This window comes from Heteronotia binoei, chromosome 12, assembly GCF_032191835.1.
Source record: "Heteronotia binoei isolate CCM8104 ecotype False Entrance Well chromosome 12, APGP_CSIRO_Hbin_v1, whole genome shotgun sequence".
Taxonomy (NCBI): domain Eukaryota; kingdom Metazoa; phylum Chordata; class Lepidosauria; order Squamata; family Gekkonidae; genus Heteronotia; species Heteronotia binoei.
In genome coordinates, this window is record NC_083234.1 from 26,518,772 (window position 1) to 26,540,467 (window position 21,696).

At 46.3% G+C, this 21,696-nt stretch overlaps 1 long non-coding RNA gene across 1 annotated transcript in view; it reads right to left on the minus strand.

Annotated features, from left to right (window-relative positions):
- The window catches only part of LOC132580086 (uncharacterized), a 137,773-nt gene extending 128,971 nt beyond the window's left edge, over window positions 1-8,802 (minus strand). The window contains exon 1 of the long non-coding RNA XR_009556029.1: window positions 8,455-8,802. This is a non-coding gene — a long non-coding RNA (uncharacterized LOC132580086). The remainder of the gene's footprint in view (window positions 1-8,454) is intronic.
- Window positions 8,803-21,696: the final 12,894 nt, after the last annotated feature.

Below are 21,696 nucleotides of genomic sequence, written 5' to 3' on the forward strand. Positions count from 1 at the left end.
GTCCTTCACCAGGCATAGGTATTTGAAACATAAATGAATAGGGTTTGTTATATAATTCCACTAAAGGCTCGCAGTGCACTCCTGGCTTAATGGTGCTGTTTTCACTCACCCTGGACCTCTCGTTCGGTGTGACCCAACCCCAAAGCCTTTACAGGCTCTAAATTAAAGATTCCAAAGTTGTTATCTTGGGTGGAAACATCCTGCAGTTCCTTCCTCCTGGAGACATGAGTTTTCCCAAAACAACTGAGTTCTCCCAAAACAACTGTGCTTTGTGCAGAACAACTATTCCTTATACTGAAGCCTTCATAGGAAAATGGTTTACTTTTTTTGATTACGTTAATAATAATTACTTAAAGAAGTGTAAAATGCCTAACAAATACCTAGATTTTATTTTATATTGATATCTCTAAGCAAAAATGAACTCTTATACTTTACTGTTTATTAATTTAAGTTTAATTATTTTTAGGTTCTGTATGTAAATTGATTATGTTGTTTTATAATAAACATTTCAAGTTTAAAAATAGAAATAAAGAAAATTGCCTTTGATGGAAGGGGTGAGTTCCCCCATCGCACAGAAGACCTCCTACTCTCCCCCCACCCGCTGCTGTTACTGGGGGATCCCCTGACCCCCAGGAGCACATTTTGAGCTGTAGCCATGGGGGAGGGAGAGATTTTCTGCAGGATCCAACCTACCTTATTATTTTATTTTTAACAATTATTCATCATGAGAACCAGTTTGGTGTAGTGGATAAGTGCACAGACTCTTATCTGGGAGATCCGGGTTTGATTCTTCACTCCTCCACTTGCAGCTGCTGGAATGGTCTTGGGTCAGTCATAGCTCTTGTAGGAGTTGTTCTTGAAAGGGCAGCTGCTGTAAGAATTCTCTCAGCCCCATCTACTTCACATGGTGTCTGTTGTGTGTGGGGGAGGGGGGAGGGAAGGTAAAGTAGATTGTGACCAAATCTGAGACTCAGATTCAGAATATAGGGCAGGATATAAATCCAATATCTTATCTTATTATTAAAAAACAACAACAATCTAAAATAAGAACTTAAATGCCTAAGACACAGCTAAGGAATCAGCATCTTCATGGCACTGTAACCCAGGGGTGGCCAAACTGTGGCTCGGGAGCCACATATGGCTCTTTCACACCTATCATGTGGCCCTCGAAGCCCCCACCACCCCCATTGGCCAGCTTGGAGAAGGCATTTCTCTCTTTAAATCACTTCTCCGAGTCAAGCCAGCCAGCAGCTTGGAGAATGCATTTAAAGTTAAAGTTGCTTTCTTTCCACGTCTCCTTCCTCCCCCCCCCCAATCTATTTGCCTTCTTTGTTTCCTGACTTGCAGTTCTCAAACATCTGACGTTCATGTCTTGTGGCTCTCAAACATCTGTCGTTTATTCTGTGTGGCTCTTCTGTTAAGCAAGTTGGGCCACCCCTGCTGTAACCCAAGAGCAGCCCTGCTGGATCCGAAGAAGAAATACCCATCCGATGTGGCATTCTTTTCCCCATGAGGGTCAGCCAGATGCCCCCCCACCCCGCTGACCAAGACTGTAAAGAGGTTAAGAATGCAATGCAGATAATTCACCTTGCCTCTGAACAAAGAGTTCCTATTTAACCATCATGACTAACAGCTATTACAAATATCAGTGAGAGAGAACTATACACTTTTGCCATCCCTTTCCTCTGAGCCCAGAGCAATGTAACTCTTTTTCTGCATTTTAGCCTCCCAACAGCCCTGTAAGGTTGGGTTATGCAGACAGAGCAGCTGACCAAGTTCACCCAGAGTGCTTCACAACAGAATAGAGATTTGGGTTTGAACTTTCCAGATTCTAATCTGACCCTCTGACCTCAACACCAAAGTGGCTCTAATTAACAGCTATACTCTCATAAATAGTACATACAAGAGCCAGTGTTGATGCATTGATTAAGAGTGTCATGCCAGTATCTAGAAGACCCGGGTTCAAATCCTCACTTGGGCTAGGAAGACTCACTGGATGACCTTAGCCCTGTCACATGCTCTCAACCTAACCTACTTCAGAATTTTTTTTGTTGAGAACAACAAAATTTTTGTTGAGAACAAAAATGGAAGAGAGAATGTCAGCCACTTTGGGTCCCAATTAAGAAGAAAGGCAGGATACATATGAATTACATAAATAAAATTAAATAATAACAGCTGGAAACTTGGCACTGGGAACAAGATGGACCCTATAGTTAGAAGAGCAGTCTGTTCTCTGGAACCTTCCTCTCTGACAGAAGGGGAACTTCTGTAAAATGCACTCAACTTCAGTAAGTCCAAATTAGCACATTTTATTTTGCCCTGTCTCCAAGAAATCCAGGGTGGCACACACAGTCTGCCCCCCCACACACACACACACAAATTTTAAACTCACAACCACTTCGTGTGGGAGGTCAAGTTCAGAAATCCAGACTAGCCCAAGGTCATCCAGTACTCCTCAAAACTGATAACTCTCTGGATCAACACTCAACCCTCTTCAGTGGACTGGTTCCCTAATACCATGTGTCACATTGTTCACCCTCTCCACTCCTTATCTTCCAGTAATTCCAAATCTTTCCAGCAGTTAATGGCTCTGAATTTCCTTTGACTTCCAATGAATCCCTTGAGCAAATAAACAGATCAGAAGCAAGTTCAAGAGAGTTATCCTGTCACAAGAGTGGGTCCTCAGACAGCTATGAATGCCCTGTCCTCACAATGCCTTTCGTAAGCTAAAAGTTGTATCAAACGCCTATCATTTCTGGATTTCCTCTGGCCTTTATGAGGGCACATGTATCTAGCTGCACATGCTGCAGCCATCAGAAACCGGATGCTATGGAAGAAGAAAACATGGAACATTTCAATAAACTCCACAGGCCTCTGCTGCTCTCCGTCAGCATGTCTGAGCTACCTATAACACATGAAGCTATCTTGTAGAGTCATAGAATCATAGAGTTGGAAGGGACCTCTAGGGTCATCTAGTCCAACCCCCTACTCCTACTGAGTAGCTCTGACATGCTAGCCAGATCTCAGAAGCTAAGCAGAGTCAGCCCTGGTTAGTGATTGGATGGGAGACCACCAAGGAAGACCAGGGTCTTGACACAGAGGCAGGCAATGGCAAACCACTTCTGAACGTCTCTTGCCTTGAAAACCCGACAGGGTCACCATAAGTAGGCGGTGACTCAACAGGACTTTCCTCCACCACCATTCCCACCGTTAGTGGCTCTCCAGGAGCATAAGTAGAGATCTTTCCTGGCCCTACCACCCAGAAGCTTTTATTTAACCAGGTACTGAACCGTGGCCCTTCTGCATGCAGAGCCATTACCACTGAACTGCGCCACTGTTCATTCGTGAACTTCCAGGCAGCTATTACTAAAATTAACTGCAGTACAGCCATCTTGAGAATGGTCTCAAGAGAAGAGGTGAAAAGACACCAACGTTTTAAAGGCTGAACAGCTCAGATCAGAGGCCCACAATCGCTGCCCTACCTAGGGCTTTTTTTATAGCAGGAACTCCTTTGCATAGTAGGCCACACACTCCTGATGTAGCCAGTCCTCCAGTTCCCTATTTTTTATTGTTTTATTTATAACGGTCACAGACCAGCAAACAATTCATAAAAGTCCAATTCATAACCAATAAAGGGTGGTATGAATATACAATAATTATTATACAATACTAAAATATGATACCACCTAAAATATACATAAAATACGAATACAGACTTTAAGACACTGACACTAAAGATGTAAAACCAAGGATAAACTAAAAACCCTGTCTAGACCTCTTTGTTTCTTCCCTTCATAAATAGTTTATTCACTGCCTAAACCAGCATTTAAAGCAGTAAAATTATACAAAATTAAAACTGACTGACCATAAAATCATACATAAAAGGCATAAACTATAAATTATAAAACTACAAACACAACAAAACATGGCAGTTACAGCATACAGATTGGCAAAGGTGTTTAGCCATTTCCTGACTGAACTATTAGAGTTTTCCTAATAGTGGAAAAATTGTGGCAAGCCAGCCAAATTTTGCTAATTTGTATGTAACCTCAGGGTTCCTATCTCCAGTTCCTTATAATAAGAGCCTTGTAAGTGCTTGGAGGATTAGCTACATCAGGGGTCTGTGGCCTAATATAGAAAGGAGTTCCTGCTACAAAAAAAGCAAAAGCTCTGGCCCTATCCATTTACAAGGCCACACCACTCTCTTGGGTTGAGGTGCTCAGTTATTTGAAGCCATAAAGCTGTCTCATACTGAGACAGACTCTGGCCACTCAAACTCACTCAGGGTCAGGATGGTCTGCTCTGACCGGCAGCAGCAGCTCTCCAAGGTCTCAGGTAGAGAGCTTTCACAATACTTGCTAAATGACTTTTTAAAAAAAAAAAAACCTGAAAGTTCCTGGGACCTTCTGTGAGCAAAGCAAATGCTCCACCACCGATCCCCAGCACCCTCAGTAAAAAGGATCAGATAGGAGGTGATGTGAAAGGCCTCTGCCTTGTGCCTCTGGTTGAGCCACTGCCAGCCCGAGTAGGTAATACCACGCTTGAGAGATCAATGGTCTAAGATAGCTTCATGTGTCTATTAACTCCATTTTACTAATAACTTTTATAATCTCCATCTTTCCCCATGAGAAGATGCAGAGTGGTGACACAAAGCCCCGTATATATCTCCATATTGCCCTCTTTGTGTGCACAAATAGATAATGCAATCTTTACTTCGTTTCAGTTAGCAGCACAGAGACACACCCTTCACCCTCCTTGATGAGGGGATATAAATGCTGCAGAAACAAGGGTCAGCAATTGTCAGTCCCAAGGATCAGAAAGAGGGGTACTCAGAAGGAATTACGGGAGTGGTCAGTATAATCTGTGTGGATCAAGGAGCACCCAGCAATGTGGACGTGATCCAGCAGGTTTCCTACATACCACCTTCAAAACGAGGGACAATCACATTAATGTCCACTTTATGCCCGAGGCTTTTTGGATTTACTTCGCAGGCACCAATCTCCTTCGCTGAGAGTAAGTGCACATGAAAATGACAATAATAAAAAACACACTTCCTGGGATTGCGTACAGACTTGGTGCAGAACTAAAATGAAAAATGTGTGTAAATAGTCTCAAAAAAAAAAAAAAGTTGGACCAAAATGTGCTCCCCCCAAGAGTCAAAACTTTTCCACTATGGCAATATTGGAAGTTCTGCCATGTGAAAATGAATGTGCAAAAGCTGCAAGCATACCAGCTGCAAGCATACCAGCTGCAAGCATACCAGCAAACATGTATGATTTCAGAGTGAGCCTTGTGGGCTAGAAAATTCAGGACAGGGGTAGGGAGGAGAGAAACAGAAAAAGGTAAAAGAAAACCAAGCTGGAAGTATTTCCCAGGAGCTGGGATGGAATGTCCAGTAAAAACTAGCAAAACCTCACAGAGGATAGTAGGTAAAGCACTCTACATTGCTAAATGCCTAATGAAGAACACATAAGCAGGACAGTCTAGCTCAATAGTCCTGAACCTTTCCAAGTGTTGGGACCCCTTTTTGACATTAAAAAAGAAACACTGCACATACACACCCCTGCACATGACAACAGTAGTACTATCTATTAATTGAGAAAACTAAACACGTGTAATGTGGCATCAACTCACACCCAATTTACAGCAACCCCATAGGGTTTTCAAGGCCAATGCAATTCAGAGGTGATTTGCACCTTTAAGACCAACAAAGACCAACAAAGTTTTATTCAGAATGTAAGCTTTCGTATGCTAGAAGCACACTTCATCAGACAAAAGTATGGAATCAGACTTTTGTCTGATGAAGTGCGCTTCTAGCACACGAAAGCTTACATTCCGAATAAAACGTTGTCAGTCTTAAAGGTGCAACTTGACTCTTGCTTTGTTCTACTGCTTCAGACCAACACGGTTGCCCGCCTGGATCTATCAGAGGTGGTTTGTCACTGCCTGCCTCTGTACAACGACCCAGGCCTTCCTTGGTGGTCTACCATCCAAGTACTAACCAGGGCTGACCACACTTAGTTTCTGAAATTCGGCTAGCCTGGGTCATCCAGGTCAGGGAGACTGAGAAAACACATGACAAAAAAGATCAAAATTACAATGCTGAGGGCTCATGTGGACTTCTGGGTCCCTTACACATGCTCTGCAGGCCCAAGGTTAGGAATCACCACTCTAGCTGATGAGCAGTAGATGACCCGGCCTAGAAGCTCTAGGTGAAGGGAAAGCTTCTGGGTTCTACCATCTTGCACTGACCTGGAGAACTCTCGAAAGCTAAGCAGGGTCAGCCCTGGCTAGTATTTGACCTCCAAGGAATACCAAGGTGGTGAACCAGAGTAGGAAGTGGCCAACCACCTCTGAACGTCTCTTGCCTTGAAAGCCCTACAAGGTCCCCAAAAGTCATCTTATAAGTCATCTGTGACCTGACGGCACCTTCCACCACCACCTATCTCCTTAGAACAGTGGTGATGCATGTTGACCCCCAGCTGAGTATCAGAACCCATCCAGTTATCGGCCCCTCTAAACTACCAGAAGCCAACCCCCTTTGAAAGCTTCAGTGGAGACACAGGGGGATCAAGGAAGCCGTCTGGCAGATGCCATGTTTTCTGGACAGCTCTACAGATAATGATAAAGACACATGAGAGAGTGTGTGCTCTAGTGGCTAGAGTGTTAGACAAAAAATGGGGAAGGAGATCTGGACTCAGAACTCCACCCAGACATGAAGCCCATTGGGTGGTCTTAAGTCATTCGTTCTGTCTTTCTCAGCCTAACCTATCTTTCAGGGCAACTGTGAGAATAAAATGGAGGAGGGGAGAACCATGTATGTCACACCGAACACCTGGGAGAAAGGATAGGATACAGAAATTAGGAAAGACTGCACAGACTTGAACACATGAATCTGCCTTATACTGAAGCAGACAACTGCTACAAAAAACACAACAGTAGCAACTCTTTATCACACACTGTGATCCTGTGGGTTTATTCTCCTATACTGAATTAGGCCATCAACGGCAGTCTTGCCTAAGACTGGCAGCGGCTCTCCAGGGTCTCAGGCTGAGGTCGGTCACACCTCCTCCTACCTTGAGCCTTTTAGTTGGAGATGCAAAGGACTGAACCTGGGACCTTCTTTATGTCAAGCAGATGCCCTAACACTGAGCCACAGCCCATCCTTTCCTTCCACAAAGACCAAACCCCATGCTAGCCCCTAAATGCTCACTAGTTAAAAGCTTCATCCCACACCCTGCTCTTTGCTCCTGCAGCGGCGAGACAGGTAGCAACTAGAGACGGGGCCTTCTCTGTGGTGGCTCCCCATCTGTAGAATACTATGCCTGCCGCCTTTCCTACAGAAAATTACTAGGCACCACCAGGTTAGAACATTCATTATTTGCACAGGCTTTGAATGGAGTTTCCACACACACAGAAAACACTCCAGTTGGATCCTTTACATCTTCGCATGTACTTTGCAACTTGTTATACTAGCTAAGAGCTCTATGCATGGGTTCTATGCCACTGAGCTGTGTGGGCTCTACTGCTTGGCTTCTTAAAAGTCTTTGGGTTTTAATTTTCACCGTTCCGGGTCGTGCGCTGCCTCAAGCAGTTTTTGTGGCATATAAATCTAACTAAATAAAAGCAACCAGTTGGTGGTGCCCCTAAACGCTGCTTTTTATTGTTACAGGATTTCAGCCGCACGCCCCTTTTCTTGCAAACGCAGGTGTCAACAAATCGGATCTCTCCCAAATGCGTGCCACAGCCGCCGCCTGCCTTCTAAACCGCCCAAGACAACCTTGCTTCGTCCTGGTCCGAAAGCCCTGCTCTGGGTAGAAAAAGCAGGCACCCCAAAAGAGATGCTTCTACCGGCTTTTTCTCAGGTGTGAACCCGCGGCGAGCCTGAAGGGTTCTGTCCGCTGCCGAGTTGGGCTGTTGCTTGTTTCTGCCCTGGGAGGCAAGAAGCCTCATCGCCCCACAAGCCAGCATCCAAAGAACCGGAGCTCCTCTCTCTCTCCCCTCCCCCCATACCTCCAGATCCATCCCTAAGGAAAGCTGCGAAAAGGCACGCGGGCCGAAGGAAGCCGGAGCTGCAAGTCCCAGCATATTTGCAGACCCAACAGGCTGCAACAAACTGGTGCTTTTGGAGAGAGGAGAGGAGAGCCGGGCCGGAGGGAGGGAGGGAGGGCAGCCAGTGCCTTTAGCAGCCTCGAAATCGGCTTCCCCTTTTTTTTTCCCCAGCTCAGAGGAACCCCCCCCCCTCCCGGGGCGGAATCGGGGGTTCCCCTTCCCCCGCCCCACACACAGGCACACAGCCCCGTTCTGCAGCCGCTTGCAAGAAACTTAAGACCCCGCGTCTGGGCAGAAGCCGGCCAGCTGCACCGCCCGCATGGCGAGAGCTCGGGGCGATGCAAAAGCCCCTTCCCCAAGACCCGCATCCCAATCCAGGGGCTCAAGCGAGCTGCCACTCACCCGCGCTCAGCCCACCATCGGGGTCTCTCTCGGGAAGGGGCTGCCCGCCGCCGCCTGGCCGTCTGTCGAGAAGCTCCGGAATCCCAACTCGGGGGGCTGCGCCAGACTGCGAAGGCGAGGAGCTCGCTCCTCTCCGCCCGCCCCTTCCCTTCCCTTCCCAGGCCGCCGAGGCGAGGAGGAAGCGGAGCACCGCTCGCTCGCCGAAGTTCTCCGGGGCCGGCGGCGGCGGCGGCGAGGAGCGTGGTGGGGACGGGGCTGCGGGGAGGAAGGCGGTCCGCCCCTGCCTCGGCCACGCTTGCGCAAAAAGGCGCTTTCCCCAAAGGCAGCCCCGGGTCAGCTGGCGCGTCTGGCGCTGCTGGGGGAGCGGCGGCGGGCAAATCAGGGAAGGGGCGGGAGCCGAGGGGGAGGAGACGGCGAGGGGAGCGCCAAGGGGGCCTCTCGCCCGCCCCGAGTGGGGGGGGGGCCGGCAGCGCGACGTTCGCCAAAATCTCTCTTTCCCCCTCCCCGCGAGACCGGAGGGTTTCCGGGCTCGTTCACACGACGCTAAATAATGTGTTTCGCGACTGGGTTTTAAGAATACCGCCCTCCCCCCCAAAAAAAATTCCTGCTGTAAAACGCATTATATTGAGTGTCGTGTGAATGCACCCTTCAAGACTTCTCCCCGCAGCCGGGAATCTCGCGGGGCCGCGCAAGGTCAGAGCAGGCAACCTGAGGATTCCGCTGTGTAGCTGCAAGAAAGGTGCTAGTCCTCGTGGAGGTGGTGGAGACGCAAGGATTCCAAGGGTGCGCGATGCCCTTTCCCACCACCTCCCCACCTTCGCCCCGCAAAATCCAAATGTTATGCAAATTGTATTTTGGGGGGAAACGGAAATACGTACCAAGGAGTGCATTTTGCACCGGTGAAGGTAAAGACGGGGAGGGGGAGACATCCCACTGGGCACAAGGTTGGCGTCTCCTCCAGACGTCAAACTATGCAGAGGGTTGGCCGCTCCGGAGCAAGTTCCCTGGCTATATGGTGGAGTGCAACGTTCCCTGTGTGAATCGAGGCCAGCCCCTCTCGAGTTTCACTAACTGCATGGGATAATTCAGGACTTTGTAACGTGAATTGTTATTCCAAACACCAAATACTTACGTGCAGCAGTGCTGAAGTATGTCAGACTGGGGGACCCCATCCGCGCATGTTAAGAACATAAGAGAAGCCATGTTGGATAAGGCCAACGGCCCATCCAGTCCAACACTCTGTGTCACACAGTGGCAAAATACACACACACTGTGGCTAATAGCCACTGATGGACCTCTGCTCCATATTTTTATCTAAACCCCTCTTGAAGGTGGCTATACTTGTGGCTGCCACCACCTCCTGTGGCAGTGAATTCCACATGTTAATCACCCTTTGGGTGAAGAAGTACTTCCTTTTATCCGTTTTAACCTGTCTGCTCAGCAATTTCATTGAATGCCCACGAGTTCTTGTATTGTGAGAAAGGAAGAAAAGTACTTCTTTCTCTACTTTCTCCATCCCATGCATTATCTTGTAAACCTCTATCATGTCACCCCGCAGTCGACGTTTCTCCAAGCTAAAGAGTCCCAAGCGTTCTGGCGAAAGAGGATCTTTCCTTTTCTATTGCCTTCCTCTGCATAGCAACCTGTTTTCCTTGGTGGTCTTCCATCGGTTCTCTGTAGCTGAGATGGACTCTTGGGGCTGCTGGGATTGGTGAAACCCAGGTTCAAATCTCCACTCAGCCACAAAGCTTACTGGGTGATCTTGGGTTAGGGACTGCCTCCCATCCATTCCAGCCTACTTCACAGGGTAGTTGTGAGGATAAAATGGCAGAGCAGAGAACAATGCTCAATAGATCGAGCTCCTTAGGGGAATAAAAAAGGTAAAGGTAGTCCCCCGTGTAAGCAGCAGTCGTTTCGGACTCTGGGGTGACGTTGCATCACGTTTATGACAGACTTTTTACGGGGTGATTTGCCATTGCCTTCCCCAGTCATCTACACATTCCCCCCAGCAAGCTGGGTACTGATTTTACTGACCTCAGAAAGATGGAAGGCTGAGTCAACCTTGAGCCGGCTGCCTGAACCCAGCTTCCACCAGGATCAAACTCAGGTTGTGAGCAGAGCTTGGACTGCAGTACTGCAGCTTTACCACTCTGCGCCACAGGGCTCCTCTTAGAGGAATAGCAGGATCAAAAAGAGATGTAATCCTCAGTGAGTTGCTGTTTGCCAAAGGGATGTCACCTGCACAGCGAGCTAGGCATGGGAAGAGTCTGCGTTCAAATGCGTGTTCTGTCAAACAGAAGAATAGCAAGGAAACACCATCACAATCCTTTGTGAAAACCAAATTAAGTGCTGTTCTCTCTTTTCGCACTATGCACAAAATTGACAGGAGTACTTTAACCAGGAAAGGGAAATGCTAATAATTTTATATTAAGGATAAACATTTGAAATTGGGGGCAGGTTTTAAGATGCACAGAGGTTGCTTGTCTGATTTGCATGTGTGATAAAACTAATCACAGATGGCCCATAGCCTGAATTTCCTACCAGGGACGGTACTTGTTGATGGACACTTTCCCCACATTGGGAAAAAAGACATTAGATTGTACACATGTAAGCTTGCAGAATATACTATAAGCTTTTAGACATGCAACTGGGCAAGGCTTTTTTGGTAGAGAAGGCCCAGTATAAAATCATTTGCATATTAGGCCTCACCTCTGGTGTCACCATTGGTAGAAAAAGCCTGTCAGGGACTCATTTGCATATTAGGCCACACCCACTGACACCAAGCCAGCCAGAACTGCGTTCCTGTGCGTGCCTGCTCAGAAAAAAAGCTCTGCATCTGGTACATGACACTGCCTTACACCAAATCAGACCCTCGGTCCATCCAAGTCCGTATTGTCTACTCAGACTGGCAGCAGCCTTCCAAGCTCTCAGGCTGAGGTCTTTCATATTACCTGGTCCTTTTAGCTACAAACCCAAGAGATCAGGGGTGTCAAACTCATTTATAAAGAACACATACTATAGAGATACATACACAGCTTAATCCACCTCACTGGCTTGTTGAGCCTCAGCCAATAAAAGGAAGAGAGGCTTGGCTCAGTAGCTCCACTGTACAATTGAGAGAGCCTGGCAAAGCTAGCTTTCCTTCCCTCACTTCCTCCCCAAGGGAGGAGCTTTGCTCTGTAGCTCCTGTGCAAAGCAAGTTTTGATGCAGAAGGAAGCAAGAGAGGGAGAAGGAAGCAGACAACAGTGAATTGCTTGTGGATCTGATAAGAGCCCTCTGGAGGCCTGATTCAGCCCTCGGGCCACATGTTTGACACCCCTGCCAGAGTTCACAGCTGGGACCTGCACATCAAGCAGATGTTCTCCCAATGAGCCACAACCACCTCCCCAAGAAATCAGAACACAGAGGTCAAGAAACGTATACCTAATGCACTTTGGAACAAAGATTGCAGTAGATTCAGTCCCTGTTGAACAGACGCATGGGATAAATCACTACAGTTGTGTCTCCACAAAGCCCAGCATCATCTGTGCAGCATTTCCTGATGTAACCCTTGATCTCCTTCTCTAAGCCAGTTTATTCTCCAGATGTCTGAAGTTTTAGCATACAAGTCTAAGCCACTCACTTCCTTTTGGGCAAAATGAAGCAGCCCTGTTGAATGAATGAACAGGGGGGAGGGGGTAGACTTTGAAGTGGCAGCAGGCATGTAGTCTTTAGAAGTAATTATCAATTTCTGTCTAGCAAGGAGGAAGGGAAAAGGCAATATTCTGGTACAGACCCCTATATATTTTTAAGGGCATCTGAAAATCATAATGCAGTTCAATAAGATTTAATAATTGCTCTCCAAAGTAATCCCAAATGTCAACATTTATTTATTGCAAAACAGTGAAAAGGAAGATTGTGCTTGCGAACTCATATGACCCTTAGTAGGGAGGGCTCCTTTGCAATTTGGATCTGTGTTCAAGGTTCACCAGCAAGCCTCGATGCAGAGCTCAGACAATTAGGAACAATGCACATATAATTAAATGGCTTTCCTGCAATAAACATAACTCCCATGGCCTCCTTTTGCTGCTTCCCAGAGAAAGCTGACTAATTAAACAGTAACACACCATTCACAAAGTAGGAGAACGATCATATGTTTTGCCATTAAAATGGTGTCAATTCATTGTATTGGAGCTCAAAAAGCAATGCGTGGATCCATTTTACACCATACAGTATTATCAATTTAAGAGCAGGGGGTAGTATCTGGGATTGTGCAACGATAGTTAAAGGATCTCAGCTTCAGTGGTTAACAAGGTGTTGGGAGAAGAGATCGTGAGAATGCTAATTGTAAGCAAAGCCACAGACAACAGAGCAAGGCTGCCAGTGTGGCTAACAGTGCAGTCTTATGCCGAATTATGCCAGTTTAAATCCATTTAAATCAATGTGATTAAACTAGAGTAGCTATGGATGGGATTACTGTAAGGATCAGAAGGGCTGTTGAAGGACTGTACACAAATATGATTCTGAGCCCTGAAGAGCCGGTTTGAATGGTGGGTAGCTGTGTAGGTTGGTAGCAGTAGAAAAGAGTATGAGTTCAGTAGCATCTTCAAGACTAACAAAATTTGTGGCAGGAGATACCAGACGCCATCTTGTTGTGTCTGGCGTTCGTCCCGGAAAGTACAGCACCGCGCACCTGTGGGCGGTGCCAGGAAGGGACGAACACAGCCCGCCTATGACGATCAGTGGCAGGAAGTTTAACTGGCCAGGATTGGACCTGACCAGGAAGAAGGTTGTTCCAGGAAATGTATATAACGGGGGACCCGGCCCTGCCATGTTGTCTTTTGTGATGTACTTGCTAATAAAGCATGTTGCCATCTGAACGTCTCCGACCTCAGTACATTACACTGGCGACGAAGGTGGGATACCAGTGAGCAGAGAGCAGCCTACAGTGCTCCGAGCTCTAGTGCTTCCACGGCCAAGATCATGGCTACTGCTCCCGGACAAACCCTACCAGCATTCGATGTCAACCAGCCTGACATATGGGAATCGTGGGTGGACCAGATCAACTACTACATAGCGCTGCACAAAATGGAGGCAGCGGCCGAGAAGAAGGCGCTTCTCCTGAGTTTGTGCAGGGTGGAGACCATCCACCTGATGAAGTGACTCATCGCGCCGACCACCCTCGCAAGGGCTACCTACGACCAGCTGATCAAGGTGATGATGAACCACATGGTGCCCCAGCCGTCCCGTCTCACACGCAGGCACGTGTTCTACATGAGACAGCAGAGACATGCTGAGTCCGCTGCTGAGTATCTTGCGGAGCTCCACGGATTAGCCCTGAGATGCGATTTCACAGAGGACCTGGAAGAGATCCTGCTGGACCGCTTTGCGGTTGGAGTCTGGGAGGAGAAAATGTGCCGAAAGTTGCTAGCATATGAGGATAAAGACATCAACCTCGCGAAAGCGCTTCGGCAGGCAACCGCCTTCGAACAGACGCACACCAGCCCTTGATCTCGGACGGCTCCAACGAAGAAGGGGCACACCAGCTTCACCACCAGACACACAGCGGGCTGAAAACACCAACCCACAATTTCAACCAAGTGTGCCAGGAGTTCCCAGAACTATTTGATGGGGCTCTGGGAACCTACAAGGGGCCACCTATCGCGCTGCAGCTGGACCCCACGGTTAGGCCCTTAAGGCTGAAGGCTCAGTGGGTTCCATTTGCGCTTAAGCCAAAAACTGAAGCCGAACTGGACCACCTTGTGGCCCAGGGGGTGCTAGAGCCCGTCTCCCATGCACTTGGGAAACCCTCATAGTCACCCCAGTCAAGCCGATCAGGGACGCGCGCATCTGTGCAGACTACAAATGCACAATTAGTAAAGCACTACAGGACCACCCATACCACATCCCGGTGGTCAGCCATGTCCTTGCCTCCCTGGTCAGCTCTAAGTTTTTCGGGAAGTTGGATTTAGCCCAAGCATACCAACAACTTCCAGTGGATGAGCAAACGGCTGAGGCTCAGACCATCATTACGCACCGGGGTGCTTTCAAGGTGCGGAGGCTACAATTTGGGGTCAGTGTGGCTCCAGGAATTTTCCAAAGTTTAATGGACTCTCTCCTTAAAGGGACTCCTTAAAGGTACAACCCTTTTTCGATGACCACACTCATGGAGGAATTAGAGAGGAAATTTCCAACCACAGAAATAATTCTAGTGGGCAACTTTAATGCTAGGATAGGGAAGGACTGTAGCATATTTTTAAAGCTCTTGATTTTAACAAAGACGACACCCTTCCACCCATTTTCTCCTATCCAAGATACTCCAAGGATAGCCTTCTAAATTCAGCAGGCATCTGTCTTGCCAAATTCTGTATGCAATACAACAGAATTTGGTTAAATGGTTTGATTGGCTATCCAAATTCAGGAGAATTCACCTTTGTCTCCCCGAGGGGCTGTAACGTAATTGATTACATTTTAATCTCTCCCTTACTGAAACCTTATGTCAAAGATTTTACATTGGGGGATTTTATTATTAGTGACCATTTTCCCCTCATTCTGACTCTTCAAATTGGTCCTCACATGTATCCCTCCTGTAACTTGTCCTTGCAACCTTACAAGATTGACTTATTGCCCAGAATGCCATGGAATGATCACACAGTTTGGAAAACCCAACAGCTCTTCAGATCTGGTCCTGCTGTAGAATACAGATCCTCTTTAATATGTGCATTTGACCCTAATGTATCTGTATCAACTTACAATTATCAAAGATTTCAGGTTTTCACGGCTGGTAACATCATTAGGGTTTGTAGAATCTTTCGGGATCAAGTGCCGTGTTCTACTGGCGAAAGTTTTCCTTCCAAACATTTCGTTCTCAGCTACGGAGAACATCCTCAGTGGCGTTGCAGCCGGAGCAGGCGCTCAGACCTTCTTGGCTGCTGTGCATTGAGTGGGGCCAGGGCTGCTGGAGAGCTGCTATTTGTAGGCTGGAGGGGGTGTGATGAAAGGGCAATTGGTTTGTGGATGTGCCCATTGTTTGGTGGGGCTTCCTGGAAGGGTAGTGATAAGGAAACTGGCTGTTGAATGTGACCATTGTTCTGTGTTAATTGCTGGGAAGGTTGGAAGAGGTTTGAAGATAAGGAAGATGGTTGTTGATTGTTCTGTGGAATTTGCTGGTTGTTCTGAGACTTTCTGCAATTTATAGTCTGTAGGGTGTTTTGCAGAGCTGGGTACCAAGATTGGTGGATGAAAATGCCTTCTTCCTTTCTGTTAAAATTGTGCTGGTGTTTGTAAATCTCAATAGCTTCTCTGTTCAGGCGGGTATGATAATGTGAGACCGTAGAAAGGACTTCATTTCTTTCAAAGTGGATGACGTGGTCTCCTTCTTGAAGTGCATGTTCAGCTACAGCTGATTTTTCTGGCTGAAACAAGCGACAGTGTCTCTTGTGTTTGGTGAGACGGGTGTTGATACTGCATTGGGTAGTGCCAATGTAGACTGCACCACAGGAGCAGGGTATTTTGTAGACTCCAAAAACGTACAATTGTAAAAACCCTCATTCACCATGCATCACGCATCTGTGAACCAAGCCAACTCCAACAGGAACTACACCACCTCAAACAGTCACTGCAGGCCAATGGATACCCCCAACAAGAAATTAGAAGAGCCCTCCATCCCAGGAGACCATCCACACCAAATCCCGAGCCACACACAAATGTGGGTACAGCCTTCCTGCCCTACTTAAAATCTGTCACTGACCGCATTGGCAAAATTCTCAAACGCCATAATGTTGACACAGTCTTCAAGCCCACTCAACAGATCCGCCACATGCTGCACTCAGCCAAAGATATGAGAGATCCACTTTCAACCCCTGGAGTCTACAAAATACCCTGCTCCTGTGGTGCAGTCTACATTGGCACTACCCAACGCAGTATCAACACCCGTCTCACCGAACACAAGAGACACTGTCGCTTGTTTCAGCCAGAAAAATCAGCTGTAGCTGAACATGCACTTCAAGAAGGAGACCACGTCATCCACTTTGAAAGAACTGAAGTCCTTTCTACGGTCTCACATTATCATACCCGCCTGAACAGAGAAGCTATTGGGATTTACAAACACCAGCACAATTTTAACAGAAAGGAAGAAGGCATTTTCATCCACCAATCTTGGTACCCAGCTCTGCAAAACACCCTACAGACTATAAATTGCAGAAAGTCTCAGAACAACCAGCAAATTCCACAGAACAATCAACAACCATCTTCCTTATCTTCAACCCCCTTCCAACCTTCCCAGCAATTAACACAGAACAATGGTCACATTCAACAGCCAGTTTCCTTATCACTACCCTTCCAGGAAGCCCCACCAAACAATGGGCACATCCACAAACCAATTGCCCTTTCATCACATCCCCTCCAGCCTACAAATAGCAGCTCTCCAGCAGCCCTGGCCCCACTCAATGCACAGCAGCCAAGAAGGTCTGAGCGCCTGCTCCGGCTGCAACGCCACTAAGGATGTTCTCCGTAGCTGAGAACGAAACGTCTGGAAGGAAAACTTTCTCCAGTAGAACATGGCACTTGATCCCGAAAGATTCTACAAACCCTAACAACTTACAGTTCTTTAACATCTTATGTCTCTGAATCACTGAATGTCAGTTCAGGGTGCCCAAGCAGAGGTGCAACTATTCTAGTAAACTCTACACACTGATGGTTCAACAGAGAATGTAAAGAAACAAAAAGTCTACTGCGTAAAGTTTACAACCAATACCACAATTCAAAGGCCCTCACCTTGCCATCACAATACTTTGAGCTTAAGACTCAGTTGCACCAACTTATCACAAAAAATAGGCACAATTATATTAAAACTCAATGGGAAGAGCTATACCATGCTACTACCTTAAAAATTCTAATAAGTTCTGGGCCATAGTCTTGGATGCATTCCAGGCCGATGACCCATCTATGTCTGCCATTTCCTCTTATGTTTGGTTTCAGCACTTCTCAGTTCTGTTCCATCAAGGTCTAACTTGTGCTGAACCATCTGATTTTGCTCTAGCCGATTTACCTGACTGGCCTCCTGTCCCTCCAGAAGAAATAAAAGAATTAATTACACAACTGAAATTAGGAAAGGCTCCTGGCCCAGATGCCAGCTCCTCCGAAATCTTAAAATTAGACCCAGACTGGTGGGCTTCTCCCCTTGCATCTCTGTTTACAATTGTAGATTGAACTGGCATAATTCCCTTAGCGTGGTTGAATGCAGTAGTGGTCCCGCTATACAAAAAAAGGTGATCACACTGACCCTGCCAATTACAGGCCGATTAGCCTACTCTCCATCATTGGCAAGCTTTACTCCAAACATCTATTAGTCAAGCTCAATCTCTGGATGTTGCAGGAAAAAATCCTAGGCCCTGAACAGCTGGGTTTCTGCAAAGGGAAGACCACTTTAGACCACAGCATTACCCTGTCCCATCTAGTCAACAAGTACACTGTGCAAAGTACACTGTGAAGGCTCATGACCTTCACATTCTGGCTATGCTTGTACTACAGCTCTGAACCGGGGAGCTATATCTCTCAAATGCTCTCTGAATTTAATTTGTCAAATTGGTCAACACATATTGAAAGAAAAATAAAAGCAATGTGTTTATCCCTAGAACTATTGTCCATGCTGTCCTTCACCACCGTAGTCCAACAAATTAAAAGCAGGTTGCTAGATATTGAACGCCAAGACCTATACAGTCTGGCTAAGAAAAATTGTTCGCCACTGAGTTTTGAGATCTCTCTTAGTACTGGGAAAATGGCCTCATATCTATCCGTCTTGCAGGTGCCACAGCAGCGTAGAGCTTTTTCCCTTGCCAGATGCAACGCCATGCCCTCTTTCTTTATGGCAGATTTAACAAGACAGCCTACTCAGTCAGAAACTGTCTCTGTAAGCAAAAATGTGTGGAATCAGTTACTCATATTCTTCTTTATTGTAATTTGTAAACAGATCTTCGTCACAAGTATTTACATCCTCTTTTAGTTAGCATGGTTGATTGTTCTGATGTGCTTAAGGTCTATAGTCTTTTGAACGATACTTCATCTAGTGTCGCTGAGGAAGCGGCTAAGTTTCTTTATTCTGTTTTAAAGGCACGCCAGAGGATCTCATAGAAATAGTTTATGTTTATACTTTTCCTGATGTATATGTATGCAATCGTTCCATTTTATCTTTTTTTTAAACCAATTTGCTCTGATATATATATATATATATATATATATTTTATGCCAATAAAGGCTAACTTGAACTTGATATTAAAAAAGGACCTCTTTTTTTGGGGTTATTGCCTATTGCCGGGGGAGAAGAACCATGATGTGTTGTGGCAAGAGCAAAAAATATTAAAAACCAAAAGCTGAGCATCTGGTACTTGGGATTTGGAAGGAACACTGCTGAGTCTGTGTAATCTAGACCAGTCGTTCCCAGAATGTGTGCCATGAGAAAATGATGTATTAGATCATTAAAGGTTCCTGTGAGCTCCAGGCTTTGTTTGCAAAGACAGCTTGCCTTTCTGTGTGATCAGCAACTCTGGCCTTGCTTGCTGCCTTTAACCAACCTCTGAAATGCCAATGTTGAGATGTGTTATTTGTCTGCAGGAAAGGATTTCTGTTGCAGCTCTGACCAAGTCCCTGTTCCAGATCAGAAGTTGTGTTTGGACTGGTGACTCCCATAAGGAAAAATGTATTTTTTTATTCATTTACGTTATATTTATATCCTGTCTATTCTATGCAGACTCAGGGTGGCTAACAACATAAAATACACAATAAGCAATATTAAAACAACAAAACAATAAATTGGGGGGGGGGGAGAGAGAGGTTTTCCTTTGAGAGCAGCTAATTCTTTGCACTTTAAACCTAATCAGGTATAAGGGCGAAATGTGTCCTGATTCTAATTCAGTTAAAATGGTGGCAGACCACTGTGGAGGCTTGTTAGAACTGCGTCTATCAATGGTGTGTAAGGTATGAAACTTTAAGGAACAGGTATGGTTTTTTACAAATAAAAAAAGAATGTCATACTGAATGGATTGAACAGATATGCAAACCTCAGGATTTTCAGGTAGTAAAATATGCAGGACTTTTAAAATAGCAGTATTGACAAACACACACACACACACAGAGTCAAATTATATATAAAATGGGGCAAAACATTTTGGATGGAGAATGAGGTCAACCTTCTAACTCTTCCTAGAATTCCCAGTTTGTGACTGGAGCTGGCAGTCAGACAAAGCCTAAATTGCCATCGGAACATCTGTTTCCTCCATACAGCCCCAGCGCTGGGCTCTTACTACAGAATTGGGAAAGACATGTGTAACCTGATCCTCTGTGCGTTCACTCAGAAGTCAGTCCTAGCGACTTCAGTCGGACTTCCTCTCTTGTAAAACAGCACAGTGACTTCAGCTTTTAAAAAGAATCAATCCGCTTGGGTTGCCACAGAACATGAGACTGCCCTGTTCCATGTGCACAGCTCAAAACATGTGAGCTGGAAAAGCTGAAAAGGTTCATCAGCTGGAAAGGCCCATGCGCCTGATCCTAGACATCTTTACCCAGCAGGAAGAGCTAACAACTTGGCAGCCTTTTAGAGAGAGAGAGCCGTATGTGCAATCCTAAGAACGCTTTCCTGGGAGTGCAATGGTGGAGTATCAGACTCAAATCTGGAAGACCAAGGTTCAAATCCCCACTTTGCTATGGAAGTTAGGTGACCTTGGGCCAGTCACACGCTCTCAGCCTAACCTATGTAGAGGGCCAGTTGGGTGTAGTGGTTAAGTGTGCGAACTCTTATCTGGGAGAACCAGGTTTGATTCCCCACTCCTCCACTTGCACCTGCTGGAATGGCCTTGGGTCAGCCATAGCTCTGGCAGAGGTTGTCCTTGAAAGAGCAGCTGCTGTGAGAGTCCTCTCAGCCCTACCCACCTCACAGGGTGTCTGTTGTGGGTTAGGAAGATAAAGAAGATTGTGAGTCACTCTGAGATTTGGAGTGGAGGGCGGGATATAAAACCAATATCTTCTTCTTCTTCTACGCCACAAGGTTGTGGTGAGGATGAAAAATCTTGAGCCAGATTTGGAATAGACTTGCCTAATGTTGCTCACACTATCTCTTAACTGCTGACGCCATTTTGCAGCTTTCAAATATCCTCTTAATTCTATCTCAGTTATTTTCAGTTTTTGTAATTCAACATTATTTCCAAGTGTTCCTTGTGGGAGAGGTTCTCCTCTATCTTCAAAGTAAAGTAAAATCTGCTTTCAGCAGCACAAAAAGCAACGTTGGGCAATCTCACCAAAGAAGCCAGTATGGGCCTTTCAGGGCTTTCTTTGTAGGAAAAAAGTCTAGCAGGAACTCATTTGCATATTAAGCCACCCCCACTGGCATCACCATTGTTTCATGCAAGGCTTTTTTTGCAGAAAAAGCCCAGCAGGGATTCATATGCATATTAGGCCACACCCCCTGATGCCAAGCCAGCAGGAACTGCATTCCTGTGCGTTCCTGCTCAAAAAAAGCCCTGGGGCCTTTCATTCATTCTGCTTTGGGCTCATGGACCATAACAGTTGACACTTTGCTTCTGATCATGAGGGCTAGAAACTTGCCTGGCAAGTGGAATCCTAATACAGAAGATATATTGAATCTGAAAGCCTATAGCTATTAAAATCTTCTGTTATGGCATCAGACTGCCCTGCCTATACAACTGTCAGAACAAGATAGTTCATTGTACATTGTTTAAGCAATTACCATTTTGTTTTAAAAATCTTTTCTGGCAGTGGCTGGATTTGCATCCGTCTGCTGCTTATAAACTTGGGGAGAATGTCTAAGGTGAGACTTGTTAACACGCACATCTTTGTAGGACACTTGCCAGTCTAGCAATATGAGAACCACAATCACTTTGCTCCTGCTCGGTGTTGTCTGGCTCCAGCTGCCTGCCCCGCCCTGTTGTAACACAGGCAATGCAGCCCTGTTCCTGATTTCCATTTTGCTTCCATCCTTTCTTTCCCTCGTAGCCGCCTGATCTGATCCATAATGCATGCAAACCAAGGAGCTGCCTTTGGAGTGAGTCACATTATTGCTGCAACCAAGCCGGCACTGTCTTCCCTTTCTGGCAGTGGCTCCTCAAGGTCTGAGGCAGGGTCTCTTTCCCTCCCCCTGCAGCCTTGCCACATCAGACCCTTCTATAAGAGGCGGCAGAGGGTAGTGGTGAGAGTGCTGGATTAGGATCAGAAGGACCCAAAATTAAATCCCTGCTCTGCCTTAGAAGCTT